A 19,307-nucleotide genomic window follows, 5' to 3' on the forward strand; every position below is an offset into this window, starting at 1 on the left:
GACTCCTGCAAAGACACCGAGGCTGACCTGGTTTTCTAGGCAACTGATGGAAATCCAAGGATTGTTAGCATTTCCCCAGCACCCACGGGAGTGTATACCCAGATTTTAGTATTTGGAAGGGACCTCAGAGTTATCTCTCAACCTCCCAAGTCTTCAGCCCTTCCGGCAGTAAGTTCAGAAATAATCACGAAGTATTGAACTCTTTTGCTTGTGTGTCAGACACTGTACCACAAGCCTTTTGTATGTATAATCTTATTTAATTCTCTGGTTAGGTCAAAAAGTCTGTATACCTATTATCCTCATTTTGCTATTGAAAAACCAGTACTCAGAAAGGTGTCATTTGCCCAAGTTCATACAGGATAGAAGGGTACTTTTCTCCCTTTCCCTCTCCTTTTGAACATTTCCTTAATACTAGTGACAAGCCTCATTCTAGAACAATTAGAAGGGAATCTCCACAACTGGCAAGGCATTCTAAGCCGTAAGGTTATGCTTTCTCTAGAGACATCTCATAGCAAACCATATTGCACAGAAAGGTATTCGGGATTCCATAGTGTTCACCCAAAATGGAAGCTTTGAAATCCTGCTGTGAATGGTGCTAGGTTTCAAGGAGCTTAGAGGGGAATAGTAGAGAAAATGCAGAGTTGTGAAGAAGAATTCCTAGAGAATTGCTGTAAGACACATCCTCTGTCTAGGAAAATGAGGAGAGAGGAGAAACCAGCTGGGAGGGAGCCTATGGATGAAGTTGAGCAGGTATTGGTACTCCAAACTTATAGAGGTGGAAAGGCCATGTAACACTGAAGGTGACACTGGAGACAGCATGATGTAGAAATTGGCAGAAGTGGGTGTTAAACCTGTAAAAATATAACACCTATGTCAGAAAGGAACTGAAAACAGTAAGAAATGACTTTAATAAACCAAGTAAGATATGATAAAAACCCTAGATCAGGCCTAAATCAGTAGCTGATAGAAACATCTAAATTTGAAAAACATTTCAATTATCAACAAAATTGCAGAATGAGGAAGAAATGAAAGACACTGAAATTTCAAAAAGTATACCTGGCTCATATGCAATGAGACCCTGAGGGCACGTAGAAATGCTAACCTAGAGTTGAGAGAGGGGAAACGCAATCAGCAGTGGAAAGGCAGAAACTGATTTGCCATATTGTATGGGTTCCTCCAAGAAAGAAGAACTGGAGAAATAGGAGAAAAATGTGGAATTTAAAATGTGGCTCAATTAAATGACTGGAAAGTAGCAATCAGAGAAGAAAGAAGAAAAGCTGAACAGAGGAGAGTCCTAGAGGTCAAGGGATGAGGAGTATTTAATAGAGGAGTGCTTAACAACACCAACTGTCAACTTTAAAACAGTTTAAAGAGAAACAAAACCAAGAACTGTCCTTTGGCTATAGCATGTAGTAAGACATTAAAGAATTAGAATAGTTACTAAGCAACCAACCTTGTGCAAGTTAAATATTTGTGCTTCAGGTTTCTCATCAGATAATACTAATAGGTGCATCATTGAATTGTTAATGAGATTACTTAAAGTAATATATGTAAATTTCTAGGAACAGTGCTGCCACACAGTATGGGCTCAATCAATGTTTTTGTTTTTAGTATTATGTGTCTACTACAATGTACTAGGTGCTGAACACATTTTCTTAATCTATTACTCACAACATCCCAAAGTGGTGAATGTTTTACAGTCATGAGCCACATAACAAAGTTTTGGTAGATAATGGACCACATGTATGATTATAATGAAGCTGAAAGATTCCTATCACCCAGTGATATCTTTGCTGTCATAATGTTATAGCCCAGTGCATAACTCACACATTTATGGACATGCTGGTGTAAACAAACCACTGTATTGCCAGTCATATAAAAGTCTAGTAATACAATTATGAACAGAACACAGCACTTGATAATAACAAACTATTTTTACTAATTTATGTATTTACTACACTATATAGTTTATCATTATTTTAGAGTGTATTCCTTATACTTATTAAAAAAAAGAAAAGTTAACTTAAAATAGCCTCAGGAAGGCCCTTCAGGAGGTGTTCCAGAAGAAGGCATTGTTGCTATAGGAGATCATAATTCCATGTATGTTATTGCTCCTGAAAACCTTCCAGTGGGCAAGACACGGAGATAGAAGACAGTGATATTGATGACCTTGACCCTGTGTAGACCTAGGCTAAAGAGTGTGTTTGTGTCTTAATTTTTAACAAAAAAAGTTAAATTTTTTTAAATAGAAAAAAATCAGTAGGATAAGGATATAAATATTTTCATAAACTTTTACAATTTGTGTTTTAAATTTTATATAGTAAAAAAAATTAATAAAAAGCTTACAAAGTAAAAATGGTACAGTAAACTAAGATTAGTTTACTACTGAAGAAAAAAATTATAAATTTAGTGTGGCCTGTGTGTACAGTGTTTATAAAGTCTACAGTGGTATACAGTAATGTCCTAGGCTTTCACATTCACTCACCACTCACTCACGGACTCACCCAGAGCAACTTCCAGTCCTAAAAGTTCCATCCATGGTAAGTGCCTTGTGCAAGTATGCCATTTTTTAAATCTTTTTCTCCATAGTTTTATTTTACCTTTCCTATAGTTAGTTACACAAATACTTGCCATTGTGTTACAATTGCCTACAGATTCAGCACAGAAACATGTTATACAGGTTTGTAGGAGCAATAGGCCATACCATGAAGCCAAGGTAAGCAGTAGGCCAGAGCACCTCGGTTCGTGTAAGTACACTCAGATGTTCAAACAACAAAATCACCTAAGGTTGCATTTCTCATCATCAAGCAACACATGACTATTTCCTACTTTACAGATGAAGTAAAGTCATGTGGTTAAATAATTTGCTCAAGGACAAATTGGTACATTGTCTCCAAAGACAGTTACAGGCATCTTTCCCATTTCACATGGCCTTGAACAATGTGACTTCACTATTCCTCCCATCAAGAAGTTATCTACTGGATATTACTGTACACTTCTGTAGACTTTATAAACACTGTACACATAGGTACACAAAGTTTATATGTGTGCATATATGTTTATTAATATATATACATGTGTATATATACATATATGTGTATACATTAAAAATACATATATATTTTCCCCTTCTCCCCGAATCTGGGCAGGCCTTGTGACTTACTATAATCAACAGAATGGATGGAAGAGGTCTAGGGCTTAAGAGGTCTTGAAACTTTTGCAGGAAATCCTGCTGAAGAAACATCCCAAAGAATGAGAGTCAATGTTGAGAAAACATCATAGGAGAGGTAAGAGATACTGCTATAAACTGAATTGTGTCCCCCCTCAAATTCTTATGTTTAAGTCCTAACTCCCAATGTGACTGTATTTGGAAATATGGCCATTAAGGATGTATTTAAAGATAAATGTGGTCATGAGAGTGAAGCCCTGATCCAATAGGATGAGTGTACTTTGAGAAGAATCATCAGTGTTTGCTTTCTCTCTTCAAATGCAAGGACAGAGAAAGCAGTGTCTGCCAGCCAGAAAATGAGCTCCCTTTAGAAGCTGAATCAGCTAGCACTTTGATCTTGGACTTACAGCCTCCAGAACTGTGAGAAAATAAATTTCTGTTCATTATAAATTATTCAACCTCAGGTATTCTGTTACAGCAGCACAGAATGACTAAACCATGGATATGATTCCTGGTAATGCTTTTGAACCATGAAGTTTGAGAACTTACAGTTTATATGCTGAGCAAAAGAGTCTTTGGAAAAGGACATTTAAAGTCAGCTGTGATGTCCTCTTGGCAATAATATTAATGATTGAAGCAGATAATTATTGGGCATTTGTTATATTGTTATATACCATGTATTTTATATATATTACTGTATTTCCTCCTGATCATCCAACGTGGTCACACACATTATTTCTCCATTTTTGCAGAGGAAGAAACAAGTTCAGAGAGATTTGATAGCTACCCCTAAGATCCCACAGCTTATTGTTGATAGCCAGGACTCAGTTTCAAGTTTGCTTGGCCCCAAAGCCTATGTTTTCTATATCATACTACTGCTTTGGATTACCTCTAAGATAAAAATACCCAATAACTACTTGTTTGACATTGCTCCAAGTCTTCTCATCATCTTGTTCATTGTCTTCTTTATGTAATTCTTTCCAAAATGTGGCACCTGAGCTGAACCCCAACCTCCTGGTGTAGTCATTCAACAGGTGGCATGCAGTATGTCCTGCTCTCTTTGTACCTCAAGTTTCTGCCTTGCTGTTTGGATGACAGTACCTCAACAAGCAGTGGATGAAATCCCATAAGTGTTTCAGACTACATCCCACTTCCAAAACATAGATTCTGTACTTGGGAAATAGTTTGGGATTACTAATGGCAGAACTTTCTAAAAATCATCATTTTGGTTGATAGAATTCCTTGCCTCTAACAAAAGAAAATAAAATTCAAGTGGCACAACTGGTTCTCAGTGAACCCGTGATATTTCTTAGTGATTAGCACTCCATTGACATGCTCACAAACCTTCTGCTTAATTATCCAAAAGAGGTATTTATTCATCCTCACACTTTGCTTCAGAGCTTGAAGAACAATTCACGTGGACCAAGAGATTAGAGGTAACTTAGAGCTCATGTTCTGTCACAATCACACTCTATTGGTCTTGATTATCAATTTCATCCTTTCCTGTTTGGAGTGAAAAACCAAAAAAAAAAAAAAAGCTTTTTTTTTTTTTTGCATTGTTCTATTCTAAGGAATATCTCTATCTCTATCTCTATCTCTCTCTCTTTGGAGTGAATTTTTCTTGAGAAGAAATGAAAAAAAAATTGGGAATTGAGTAGCACCACTTTGTCCATGTGACTGTTATCATTGAACCATTATCCCAAGGAGCAGATTGTTTTGGTATGTTCAAATTCTTTATTCCTCTTTCCTAAGACTGTGTGATTTCCTTCCTGGTTTTATGATTGACAACTATAAGTTATAACTCCCATTTCTTTCACTTTAAAGAAAGTATAGATTTATTAGTTTTAGCATTTAGTATTGAGGAATACACTGAAGGACAGAAGGCAATGTTCCAGGTCAGAGGTCACGTACTACTTTGCTATGTCTTAGTAGACACTGTTTAGAATAAGGTTAGAGTAGAAAGCAGAGGTCAGCTTTTGCTGAGACTGAGAAAAACCTGGATCTGTGCATCTTCCCCTACCTGATGAATTTTTGGCTGGTGGAGATACTTACTGGGGATCAAACCCAGAGGTACTTTACTGCTGAGCTACATTCCCAGCCCTTTTTATTTTTTTAAGACAGGGTCTTATTAAGTTGCTTAGGGCCTATCTAAGTTGCTGAGGCTGGCCTTGAACTTGTGATTCTCCTGCCTCAATCTCCTGAGCTGCTGGGCAGATCAGTTTTTCTAAACATTTTTTTTTTTTTAAATCCCTGAAGCTGCCTTTCAAAGTAGCTAATGCCCCTCATCCTGGACAAATCTGAGTTGCAGTCACTCTGTATAAGATTAATGACATCCAGATCAGCTAGACTGTGACACAAGTGGACATGGTTCCAACTAACTTAAGAGATGAAAGGGAAAGAAAGATTCTATTTATTTTTATTTTTAACACAATAGCTTTATTTTATTTATTTATTTTTACATGGCACTGAGGACGAACCCAGTGCCTCACGTGTGCTAGGGAAGCAAGCGCTCTACCACTGAGCTACAACCCAAGCCCAATAAAGATTCTAAATAACTAACACATTTCCTTACCTTCTGTAGCAAGCTTCCCTCCCCAGTGCTGAAAACCAGTGCAGCTTGGCCCATACTCAGATGCCTGGGTTTTTTGTTGTTGTTGTTGTTTATTTGTTTTGTTTTGGTTTGGTTTGGGTACCAGGGATTGAACCCAGGGGCACTCAACCCCTGAGCCACATCCTCAGCCCTATTTATTTTTTTATTATGAGACAACTAAGTTGCTTACAACCTCACTAAATTGCTGATACTAGCATTGAACTCATCATCCTCCTGCTTCAGCCTCCCAAGTCACAGGCATGTGCCACCATGTCTGGCTCCAAGTGCCTGGTTATTAAGAGAAAAGGTCAATGTGCACATTCATGGATGAGAATATGAATATTAAATATTTGAGAGTTTCAGGAAGCCTTTCTTGATCCTTTGCTTAGTAATAAGTGGTTTTGACCCCCCTCCCCCCCAATTTTTTTTCTTTTTTTTTCTAAATACAGAGAGAAAGAAGACTAGAAGGACTTGGGGAGGGAAGAGAGAAAAACATCCAATATTTGCCTCTTTGGTCTTATGCAGAAGACCATATAAAACTCATATGTTTGTTGCAGTCAGCACCCTGTCCAAAGAACCAGGCTCAGGTTAGTTGCTAAGTATTTAAGCCACATTTAATCAAATAATATATTAGTCAAATGTCTAAATGCATATAACTTTTGTGATAGATCTTAAATTTCATATTTAAGCTTTCTTTTTCTTATATCTTACATTTTTGGGGGGTTAATTTTTTCTTATATCTTACATTAATTGGTTATAACTACAAAATCTTTCATCAAAATAGTCTTTCTTTATACTTCATTTTCTCTAAATATTTTTTCACAAATATTATTCAAACTTTATCCTCTTAGTATTGGCTATACTATGAGTTATCCATACTGCAATTTTCTTCCTTTTCCTTTCTACTTCTAACCACCTTCTCTTAATTTCCTTCTTTCTCATTTTCTTTCCATAAATTCAATCTGCAAAGCTTTTATTGGGAAGCAAAGTAGAATTTGGAACTCTAGAGGTCTATTTCTAATTTATTATAACATTACATTATAATTCATTTTACTGTAGTTTTTAAAATTTATACTATGCGCCAGATACTCTAAAAAATGCTCTAAATATATTAACTCATACAATCTCCATAACAATCCTATAAGGAGGGTATTATTATTAGTTATCCCTATTTTTTAATGGAGGAAACATAATCACAGAAATTTAATAGCCTGCCCAAGTTCACATAATTGGTCAGTAGTAGAGTTGGGCTTCTATGACTCCTATGCCCTGTGTTTACCACCCTCTGTAGGTGGGCCCAGGTGACAGCCTAGAGCTCATATCCTGAGGTGAATAAGCCCTAATGGCCATTAGGAGCAGTATTGGCCTTGTGCCTTCTCCAGCCCTGCTGGATGCACTCAAATCTTTGCCTTGGTTTTGTTTTCTGTATGTAATGATGGGCAGGGTCTGACCAATGTATGTTTGTATCCTATTTTCCAGACTGGCATGTGTATTCACTTAGTCAATTGCTCTGCATTTTGTGCTGTATGCTGTGCTTAATGTATTTTTAATTTAATCATTACCACAATCATTTGAAATAGTTATTGTTATTACCTTCTTGATTGTATAGATTTGAGCATCAAAACCCTAAGTAACTTACCCAAGGTCATACAGAGATTCAAATCCATATAAGGGAGACTCCAGAGAAAGAAATTTAACTGCCAAACAATATTCCTCCCCATAAATCTCAGAATTTTGTCTGGCAGTATTTTTCAAGTTTTATATATAGTTTCGGAGATTTTTATGATCCCCTGGACATTTGCAGGAAGATCAAATCACCGTTTTAAAATGAATTATATACAGCATATTACTAAATAATTCATTAAAAACCCAGGTGAGTATACTACAGACAACTAGCAAAACACTCTGTGTTCCTATTATTTTGCTAATCCTGTCCCACCTAAAATATCCTCAATTCCCCTGGGAACTGAATCCTCTCCACTGACTTTCTCCTGTGTATATCCTATTGCTACTTTCCTTCTGCACTTCTGCCTCTTGTGTCCATATGCATTAGAATTACCTTCCTCCAACAAAGAGACCTTAATTTCTCCATCTGCAACTCATCAAGGTTCAGATTTTATAGAGAGCTTTTTCACTAACCGGACATGTATTTTCTTCTCATTCAGTCACTGCAAAATAAATGATGCCCTGTGCCATACAAATATGTTTTCTCTCCTTCTTCCTGGACAATACTAAGTTACTCTTTTATCTCTTTCCTCTCCTTTTCATAGGAATCTCTAAACTATGTGCTATGTGTATGTTTATCTAGTTGGGAAAGAGTATACTTTTCTGGGTTTGGCCAGTATAAATAAGAAAATAACATCCCTGGATGCAAGTGAATGTAACAGATAAGCTATTCTTTTCTTTCTTTCTTTTGTTTGTGGGGGGTGGGGGCATGGCAGCGGGGTCTGGGAATGGAACCCAGGGTCTTACACATGCCAGGTAAGAACTCTACTACTGAACTACATCTGCTGGCATAGACTTTGCAATTCTCCTGCCTCTGCCTCTAGAGTAGCATGCTATAGCATGATGCACCCCTGCACCTAGGAAGCTTTTTTTTTTCTTTCTCCCTTTGAACCATTTTATTTCCTATGGAGAACATTTTTTCCAAGGACAGTTAGAATCAGGTTCAGCAAAGCACAGCAGTATGCCTTGGTGAGGGCTTATTTTGCATTTTTTGCAGGGTCTTCTGAATTTAGACCTCTTTTTAGATAGTGTGGTGTGTTGAAAGGAAGGAAACTCATAAAGTTCAGATAATAAAGGTTTTATGCAAACTATGAACTTTAATGAACTGTAGATGGCTGCCTGATTTTGAGGATTTAATTAGAGGAAGAGATGTATCTTTTAAACTATAACTTTAACCTCAATTCATTAGAATAAAAGCACATGCCTTAATTTTTATTTTAGATCTAAAAAACAGGATCATAATATATCAGTTGTCCTACTTGAAACAGTTCTATTTAAAGCAACATAATGATATTTGTGAACTGCTTAAAGTGTATTACCTGAATAAAATAGTAAGAGATAGTCTTGTTCATTTTTTGTTTTAAAATGCTTGCAATATTAAAAGATATGTTCAAAGTTTATATTAAAAGATACACTCAAAGCTTATTTTGTGGATTTTTTTAAGCCTTTGCCATGACATTTATGAGGAAAATGTCTTGCAAATATTATTCAAGGAAGAAAACGTAGACAGGTTTTCGAAAGTGTTGGTTTTTCCTTTTCTTTTCAATTATGTTCCTATTTTTCTTCAGTCTCCAGAGATTTTTAGACTCAATTTGAACTTACACTCACTTGAAGTAAATCTATTTTATGAGCCTTTGAACACAGATGCAAATTAAAATGAAGAAGGTAGTTGTTACTTACAAACACAGACATTTAGGGTGGAGTAGCTTGGGCAGGGGGGGAGCTTGGGAAGGGGGGAGGGAGGTTTAGGAACAACTACTTGGCCATCTCTTTGACCTCTGAGAACTGCCTTGGTTTTCTTCTTTTCAGGAATCCGTCTTAACATTGTCTTTTACTAGTTTCTTTTCTACCTGACCCTCCAACTCTTGGTGTGCCCGACAGAGGACCTCTATTCCTCTCTTACTCATCAGGGGAAATCTTGTTAGCATTCATACATTGAGCTGTCTATGTGGCAACCATTTAAAGGTATAACTTCAACACGTTTCTTAACCACGCCTCCTTATTTAAGTGTTATTCATTTAATTGCCCAGGTCTGAATTAATGCATTATTACCTTTATCCCTTTCCCTTCCTTCCTCCTAATAGAACTCACCAGGTTTTTGGCAAATAATATATGCCTAATCTGCTTCTTCTCCCTGTTCTCACTCCATTACCACTGTCACCTCTGCTGGACCCTCTAGTAATATCTTATGGCAAACATATCAGTTGTTTACTCAGCATCTATTAATCTTCAGTATCTATTAAGCTCCTAATATTATTTTCAATAGCCACTTTCTTCCACCTTGCTAGGTCTTTAAGGGAGTCTGGCTCCTTCCCCTGACCCTGGTGGTTGAAACTAATATATCTGAGGCAACTGTAATACCATTTTCCTTACCTATGACTGGTTTAGGAAGGAGCAGCTGACCAAATTATAGGCAGCAGGACCTGAAGGAAAATCTGTAGAGGACTATTGAGAAATATTCCTGGGCTAAAAAAGGGACAAAAGGAATATAGAGTCTCCTTCTGAGATAGGAATTTGGGGATGGGGGGCAGGGGTGTACTGAATCACAAAAGAAAAGTGCCAGTGAATCCTTGGAATTTAGGAAATTCCAGTGAACCACTGAAGTGCAGAAAAGGCCCAAGAACCATTGGAATGCGAAACAAGCAACCGAGTGAGGAACTCATCTTGTGCCTTTGGCTCCAAAAGTTAACATGCTCTGGGGGCAATTTGCAAGCCCTAGAAAAACTGGTAAGAAATTGCATAACTCTGTCCTGACTCCACCTCTAATAGAGCCCCTAGCTACTGTCCCTCTATAAATAGAAGAACCCCAGAACAAGAGAGACTTCTCACTCTCAGCAGATAACCAACACTGTCCCTCAAATGTGTCTCTGCTTTCCTAAATAAATCTATCTGCCCCTCTAATTGACATATCCTTGAATTCATTTCTGTGATGATTGTCAAAAATCCCACTGGTCCTGAATTGGGGACCCCTCTCCAGGAACTCCTCAGACCTCCTCAGGTGATCTTTTTACTTTTGGACACTGTCATGTCTAATCTAATACTGTGCTTGGAACTGCCAAAAACTGTAACCAACCAGAGAGGATAAAACAAGTGCACATAGGACACCATTCTTGCAAAATGGAGTCTAAGTCTTGATGGCACACCTTTGCCATCTCCTTCCTCTGTACTTCTTGTTATGAAAATGCATTCATTTCCATTTACTTGAGCTACTCTGAGGCAGTATTTTCTGTTACTCACCCTTAGGTACTGGGGATTGAACCAAAGGGTACTTAACCACTGAGCCACATCCCCATCCCTTTTTAAACATTTTATTTTAAGACAGGGTCTAGCTAAGTTGCTTAGGACCTAGCTGCAGCAGGCCTCAAATTTGGAATCCTCCTGCCTCAGCCTCCCAAGTCACTGGGATTACAGACATGTTCCACTAGGTTCAGCTGTTACTTACCTTTGAAGGCTTATGTGTCAGAGTTCCTAGTTGTCAACAACAGAGCCCCTTAAACTTATATAGTTTAAGCAAAATATATAAAAGAACATCCTGGAGTAAGAATACTTGAGGCCAGGCAGTTGGGAATGATATCCACACTTCACCAGCAGACAACAGTGATGACTTCCACAATTCCACCATTGCTGGGACAGGCACAGCAGTTCACCAGGACAGAGGCTGGTATGATAGTCACCACTAGCAACTGTGCCTCCTCTGAAAGCTGAACCTCCCTCCACTACTTTCACCAAAATGTACTCTTTGTAGTATCCTTTCCTTCATGTTTCCTACCCTGGCCCCCATCGATTAAAAGTCTCAGTCAGTTGGGTCAGATTGGCACTTAGCTCAGGTCATTTACCTTTGCCCTAACTGCGAGGGAGGTTAATAGAGTCTCCAGTTTCTACCTTGTGAGGGCAGGACTCAAAAAGGGAATGCATTTATTATCTAGTTCCATGAAACAAATTACACGAAAAACTGAGCAAATTAGAACAACAAGCATATTATTTCACCATCTCTAAATGTCAGGAATCTCGAACAAGCTTAGGTGGATAGTTCTGGGTAAGGATGTCTGGGGCTGCTTTCAAGAGCACTTACTGGCTGGGTTTTTGTTGTTGTTATTGTTTGTTTTTGTTTTGTTTTGTTTTTACCAGGCAGCCTCTCCACTTGAGGAATACCTGAGTATTCTAAAAAAAAAAATACTATTTGGATATATGAACATGAATGGAAAGAGGGGGTTGAGAAAGAAGGAGAGAGAGAAAGAACACCAGACATAAACCATGGTGTTTTAATATTAGAAGTGATAGGCCATCTCTTCTGTTATGTTCTGTGAGTTACCCAAATGAGACCCTGATACTATGTGGAGGAGAATACACAAGGATGTGAATGCCAATGTGTAGGAATCAGTAGAGGCTATCTTGAAGGCTGATAACCACAATGGTAAATTCTTCAAACTTGGTGTATAAAAGAAGCATGATGGATTGGGTGTGGTGGGACATGCCTGTAGCTGCATCCCAGCAACTCAGAAGGCTGAAGCAGGAGGATCACAAGTTCAAAGCCAGCCTCAGCAACTTAATGAGGCACTGAGCATCTTAGCAAGACTGTCTCAAAATAAAAAATAGAAGGGCTGGGGATGTTGTTCGGTGATTAAGCACCCTAGAGCCCACTGTGTTCAATCTTTAGTACCCCCCCCCCCCAAAAAAAAAAAAGATAGTCATAAAGGATGAAAAATATTCATTAGAGCAGTGCTTTCCAGTCTTTTTCACATTGTGGCAGACCTGGGAAAGAATACTATTTATTCAGCATGTTTAAGCTAACGTATGAGTTTCTCTGGGACCAGACCAACCCTGCAGCTTTGTCCAACCCAGTCCTTTCCAGATTCACCATAAGTCAATATCTTTACACCTACAACTTGTGTATGTGCTAAAACATCCTAACTTGTAGACTTTTTTTCCATTCTTGCCTCCTACAATCCTTTCTCCTCAAAGCAGCCCTGGTGATCTTTTAATTCATGGCTTAAATCACATCAATTCACTGCTTAAACCTCAAATGGTTTCTAATCTCACTGGAAATCGAACCCAAGCTCCTTTGTGTGATCTGTAGTGTTCAGCATAACTGAGCTCTCCTTAGCCTTTCTCACACCAGCTGTACTACTCTCTCCCTTGTTTGGTTGTCTCACTACCTTATTCTCTTTCTGTTCCCAAATATAATCAGCTGGTTACCAATTCACTGATGTTTCATTTGCTCTTTCCTTAACTTAGACACATCTCCTCAGCTGGCTCCTTCCTTTTCTTCACACGTTAGTTGTCACATATCATCACCTTTTCAAGAAGCCTTCCATCTTAGCCATACCTTAATGCTCAACTTCACATCAATCCTTTTCCTTCATATCCCATGTTACTATCAGAAACTATCTTGTTAATTCTATTGAATATAACTATTGAATATCTACTTTGTGCTAGAAACTGTTCTGGATACTGAGTATCTATTTGCTTTTTTTTTTTTAAATTTATTCCCATCCCCCATTCCTTCTACCAACTAGGGTGTTTACTCCATGAGGGTAGGAACTTGCCTGTCATGCTCATCACTGAGAACCCAACATCTAAGATGTTGTCTAACACATAAGAAGGATCTAGTGAATATTTGCTAAATAAAAGAAGGTAGATAATTAAGGGCAACACTCAGATCCACATAGGTCAGGAGCATCACAGACACACAAGAACCAGTCAAAGAATCATGCTCATCAGGAGATAGAATCCAAGTGACCATTCTAGATCTAGATGAATGCAGGAGAAGGAATAGAACTGTGAAGAACCAACAGTCAGATGGGAGGAAATCACCCATGCAGAACAAGTTTCCCTCCATTGTTATCTTTTTACTGTCAATCTTTTCAACACAGATTCAACTAGCAATGGGTTGAACATTGCCCCCCCCCATTCAAATTCATGTCCACCTGAAACCTCACAATAAAACCTTATTTTGAAGTAGGATGTGTGCAGATATAATTATTTAAGAATCTAGAGATAAAGTCAGCCTTGACTTAGGGTGGGCTCTGTATCCAGTGACGAGTGTCCTTACAGAAAGAAGACAGATCACAGAGAGATACAAGAAAAAAACAGAAATTACAATGCTACAGCTATAAGCCAAGGAATCCTAAGAAATTGCCAGGAGCCATCAGAAACTAAGAAGAGGCAAGGAAGATTTTTTCCTAGGATCTTTAGGAGAAACATGGCCCTGCTGACACCTTGATTTCAGAGTTCTAGCCTCCAGAACTCTGAGAGAATAAATTGTTGCTTAAACTACCAAGTTTGTGGTAACTTGTTGCAGCAGTCCCAGAAAATCATGCAACGGCCATGCTGATTCCCTGCCTCCCCACTGCCACCTGGGTTTAGAGTAATTGTTCATTAGTTTAACCAGGTAAGTTGAGGTTGACAACTTGCCTAGTATTTGGCAAAGAGCAGAATATTTTTAAAATGTTTGTTGAAATAAATGTTTGATGATTGAATGACCTGGTATAATTTTCAAAAACCCTTAGGAGAGAGCTATATCAAAACCTTCCAACAATTCTGTCTGTGAATATGAAGAGCAAAAAGCACCTGAGGAACCTGACCTTTTCTTGCTGGCTGAAATGAAAATGCACTGCCCTCATATGTAAAATTATACAAAAACTGAGGTTAAAATGGAAAAGAAAACAGAAGGGCTTGCAAACAGGTCTCTGATTTTTATGCCAAGTTTGAAATGCCTTATCTTAAATTTGTATCCAAGGTTAAGATTTTTACTAGCTGTGCTACCTACCTATCACATTTAATTAAGCCCAGGACCAAGAAAAATTTTGCCTAGATTTTTGTATCTGCCTCTTTCACACCATTTAGGTTGATAAATTGAGCTCCTTCATAATTATGACTTCAGTGACTCTGGGCTCTAGAAAAATGTCAGATCAATTTCTTACCTCTGGGAACTCACAATCATGGAGAAGGGACATGTGGGTACAGCCAAATGAAACATAGGGCCACATTAAAGTTTTTATAAAGTTACAAATTAATGTAAATTGACAGAGAGAGTAATTCTATCTAGAAGAATTGATCTATTATCTGGTTGTATGACCATAAGAAGGTTACTTAACATCCCCTGATATATGCGTCTCATTGGCAAAATGAATTTTTCACAAAACAAGGTCCTTTCAGGCATGGATGGTCTAACACCAATCTTGGGTTAGGTGTTTCATGTATGTTAGTCTTATCTCCCCTATTATATGTCCCCAGGTAGAAATAGTATGTCAATCACCTCTCTATCCACGGGTACTGCCTGATCAATTGGTGCATGCTGATTGGTTGGCTGAAATTTATCTTCCTCTTCTGTTATCTCAGAACCAGATAAAATTCAGTACCCTAAATCATCAGACTTTAAGGAACTGAATTTAAAGATAAATATTAAACACCTCCAGGGAGCTATTACTGGTCTGGCACCTTACCCTTGGAAATCCCACTGAAGGCTTAACAAGAGCTCTGTGGCTTAGTTTTGCTTTGATAGCATTCTGTCAGAAAGCTCCTTTTTATGACACTTCCATGATCTCTTATTCTTAACAGCTTGAACCCAGTGACCATCATACATCCAAATGCATGTAAGTGTATTGAAGTATTAGTATATGTGAGAAGTATATGTGTCCACAAGGTATCTCAGACAGATGCTCTGAGTGTGTGCTTGTATGTGTTGATTTGTCTAGTGAGAGGCAGGGAGAACTTTATGGCCTGTAGAATCCCCATGCCAACCTCTGGAACCAGAAGCCTTTCCCTAAGTTATAGAATCTATCCCAGAGAACCAGCATGGGTGGACCTCTTGCCTCTTGCTTGCCAGTCATTAGCCCTTCATTTTTTCTTCCTGGTGGTGGGGGGGCGGCGGCAGGAAGACTCTTCACTGTTAACACTTTAGGAAAGATAATCATGGGAAAGCTACCAGTATCAGCTTTTTTTCTAGATTATTAAGGGACAGCAAATAAGCAAATTTGGCTTTCTAGCCCAAATATATGATGTTCTGTCAGTAGGACTGTTGTCTGGAAAGGTTTTTATGCAGATAGTTGTTTTAAGTTTATGATTTTCTCTGCTTCTAGAGGGGCAATAGAATCAATCATTTGTTTTTCAAAAGAAGACATAAGATAAAAAATAATGGCCCTGGCTGGGGATGTGGCTCAAGCGGTAGCGCGCTCGCCTGGCATGCATGCGGCCAGGGTTCGATCCTCAGCACCACATACAAACAAAGATGTTGTGTCCACAGAAAACTAAAAAATAAATATTAAAATTCTCTCTCTCTCTCTCCTCTCTCTTTAAAAAAATAATAATGGCCCAATAAGCCAATTTTCTCCTAGTGTAAGTCATACCTATCTGAGTGAATATGCATGAATTAAGACCAAGAAGGGCTAAGGTGTAAGCAAGTCCAAGTATGGGCCTCCAGAGACTGTCCCACGAGTATTAATATTAATCCGGGATTTTCAAAGTAGCCTAATGTCACACCATTAACACTCTTTGTGGGTCAGGATGACTCCTGAGGCAAAAGGAACATCTCAGCACTGGAAAAGCTTAAGGTTTCTTTTCTTGTCCGCTATCATTTCTACCTTCCTCCAGCAGAACTGGTTTTTTATTGCAGAACTAAGAGCTAAACAGAAGGAGACCATTTGGGGAGCTATTGCTGTTCTAAGCACTTTACAAGCATTAATTCATTGATTCCTCAAAATAATGCTATAAGTAAGTAAGGACACTGAAGCCTGGAAGACATTAAGTCATTTGCCCAAGGTAACAAAGCCCGTAAGGAGGAGAGCCATGGTTGGTTCAAACGCAGGAAGTCTGCTTAGAGACCACTTTATTAACCAGGATACCACAGTATCTGATTGGCCAAGTCACTGCTGCAGGCAGGTTCTGGAAATGCACGTGCAATGTCAATATTAAATAAAATTACAGCTTAAAATAGAAAAGAACATTGGACATTGTGTATTTGGAGATTGATTAATTTTAATGATTATAGCAAGGCAAATAAATACAAAGGTGGAAAACATTGTGAATGTGTTTAACAGTTCATGGCTCTATCAGTAAAAGAACACTGATAGGAGTAAGAAGACTTCATTGCTTTCTCTGCTGCTGCTCTTTCATGCTATCTGCTTGATATCTCTGAATACAAGTCCATCATCTGTCTCTCTATGCCTCAGCTATGTTGAAGCCTGGGAACTAAATTCCTTAAAAGCATACAGAAGAGACTTACTAATGAGTAGACTGTTATGTGTGGTTGGAGCAGGAGATATATAAGAAGAGTGGCTTCCCTGCAGCCTTTGATATGTGAAACAGGCTACTTAAGGATCATTTACATGGGTGGCTTTACTTGGGATCTGCCAGATTTTTTTTTGCAAATATTCCTATGTCACTTTTTTTCAGAGTTTTCAGGTTGGGTCATTGGGAAGTGAAAAAGGACAAGTGTTGTCTTTGCTTTGCTCCATCAGAGATATTGTGTCGCCTTTTCTAAGACAGGTCAGCATCTATATATTAGGACTCAAGTAGAACCATGAAAGTGGATGTTTTAGTATAATATTATGTGGCAGGATGCTTTATACCATGATACATTCTTAAACATATCATTGTATTTCCTACAGTATGACTCTATTAAATATTTTATTCCATGGCCGAGTCCCAAACTAGAGTCCCTACCCCAAATAATCAACTATCTGTGACATATACTTCATTATTTTTTTCCAGTGAATTAATTCTTTGTTGCTACATAAAAAATTGCCCCAAAACTTAGCAACTTGAAACAAAAAATATTTATCATAGTCTTGAAACAAAAAATATTTATCACTGTGAGTCAGGAATCCAGTTATGGCTTGGCTAGCTACCTCTGGATCAAAGTTTCTCATAAAGTTGTAATTAAGCTATAATTCAGAGCTTAATTACAACTTTATGATAAATAAAAATTATAAAAATGAGTTTTTTATTTAAAAACTTACATGAATGAAACTTAAAAAAATAAAAATTTTTATGAGAAATAAAAATTATAAAAATAAAAATCTTTATAATTCTGAAGGCTTGACTGGGAGAGAAGTCCTCCTTCAATCTCACTCATGGAATTGTTTGCATACTTCTATACCTTATTGCCTGTTGACCTGGGGCCTTAGTTTCTTCCTGGCTACTGACTTAGAGAGCAGCCTCAATTCCTTGCTATTGAACACAATATCCTGGCAGCTGGCTTTCCTCAGAGCAAGCTAAGAGAGAGTCCAAGATGCCAAGAGAGATAGGACACAGGGTCTTTTTGTAACCTAGTCTTGGAAGCGATGTCCTATCATCTCTGCTGCACTTTATTTGCTAAAAGCAAATCACTAACCTAGCCAAAATCAAAAGTGGGGCTTTACACATAGGCATGAATATTGGGAAGTGGGAATTACTGTGTCCCACCTTAGAAGATTCTTACCATATTCACTTAGAATAGGGTCATTCTAACTCTGGGAACTGTAGATATTCAAGCATCTGTGATCTAGTACTTCCCAAATTCTCCATCTTTTAAGTCTTACCTTTGCATAATATCCAGATAAGACAGTTCAAGAAGCCATGCACACTATATGAAGTACACCTACCTCTGCCATTTAGATTTCCAAAGAGAGTTTATGTTTTGATGAGTCCATCATGAATCTTACTTCAACATCATAGTCTTCTCCTGATAGGTTTTCTTTGTTTCTGGGTCTGCATTAACTCTTGCAATGGACTCTTTCGTCTTCCTTCATAGCTACAAGTACCATTAAGATTATTTTAGCCAAAAGATTTCTACTAAGGAATTGGAATGGTATAAGGAAATTATAGTCAATAAAGGAAATATCCTTGAGTTTACTGGAGATATCATTGTTCCTAAAGACATACATTAAACATACTTCTACAACTTTAGAATGAATTATTATTAAATAAAACAAAGACATGCAATCTTAGGGAGATTTTATTCTAGTTACATAGTATGATAGGTGGTCTCACTTAAAAAAATAAGAAGGATGTTTGGTAAGGGGTATCTGTAATATAGGAAAGGGGTGGTCAAGTACAATTTTCACAAGGGGATTTCAGAGATAGATGTAAAAATCAAACCAATAAAAACACTATAGTAAATATTTGAAGATATTATTTCTAGAACATTATGCAATTTTATTCTTAGATGATCAAGATTTACTCATTAATAGTTCACTTACTAATATTGTCCCATGGTAATAAATCAAAAGGGAAAAGCAACATAATAATTTCTGCAGATGCCCTCAAATGATCTCATAAAATTTATATTTATTCTTGAAGAAAGTCTGGAAAATATGAAGGGAGGAAATTCCCTTAATATTAGGAACATTCTGAAGGTTGGACACTAGAAAGATTTCCTTTAAAATTCAGGAATAAAAATAATTATCCTTAATGTCTTCATTATTATTTAATATTACTTTGTAAAGTTGTGATACAAGAGTTAAAGATATAGAAAGAGAAAAATATTTCACAAATTACCAGTTTGTTGATCTAGAAAACCCAGAATTCTTAATAAAAATTATCATAACAATAAGAAGTTAGGAAAATATCAAGATATAAGCATAAGTGCAAAATATCAAGCTTGGAGCAATGCCTATAATCCCAGTGGCTCAGAAGTTTAGGCAGAAGGATCACAAGTTCAAAGCCAGCCTCAGCAACTTAGCAAGGCCCTAAACAACTTAGTGAGTCCCTGTCTCAAAAAAAAAAAAAAAAAAAAAAATTAAAAAGGTATGGGGTAGGGGCTTGGGTTGTGGCTGAGTGGCAGAGTGTCTGCCTAGCACATGGGAGGCACTGGGTTTGATCCTCAGCCCCACATAAAAATAA

Source organism: Marmota flaviventris, chromosome 9, assembly GCF_047511675.1.
Source record: "Marmota flaviventris isolate mMarFla1 chromosome 9, mMarFla1.hap1, whole genome shotgun sequence".
In the NCBI taxonomy this organism is placed as follows: Eukaryota; Metazoa; Chordata; class Mammalia; order Rodentia; family Sciuridae; genus Marmota; species Marmota flaviventris.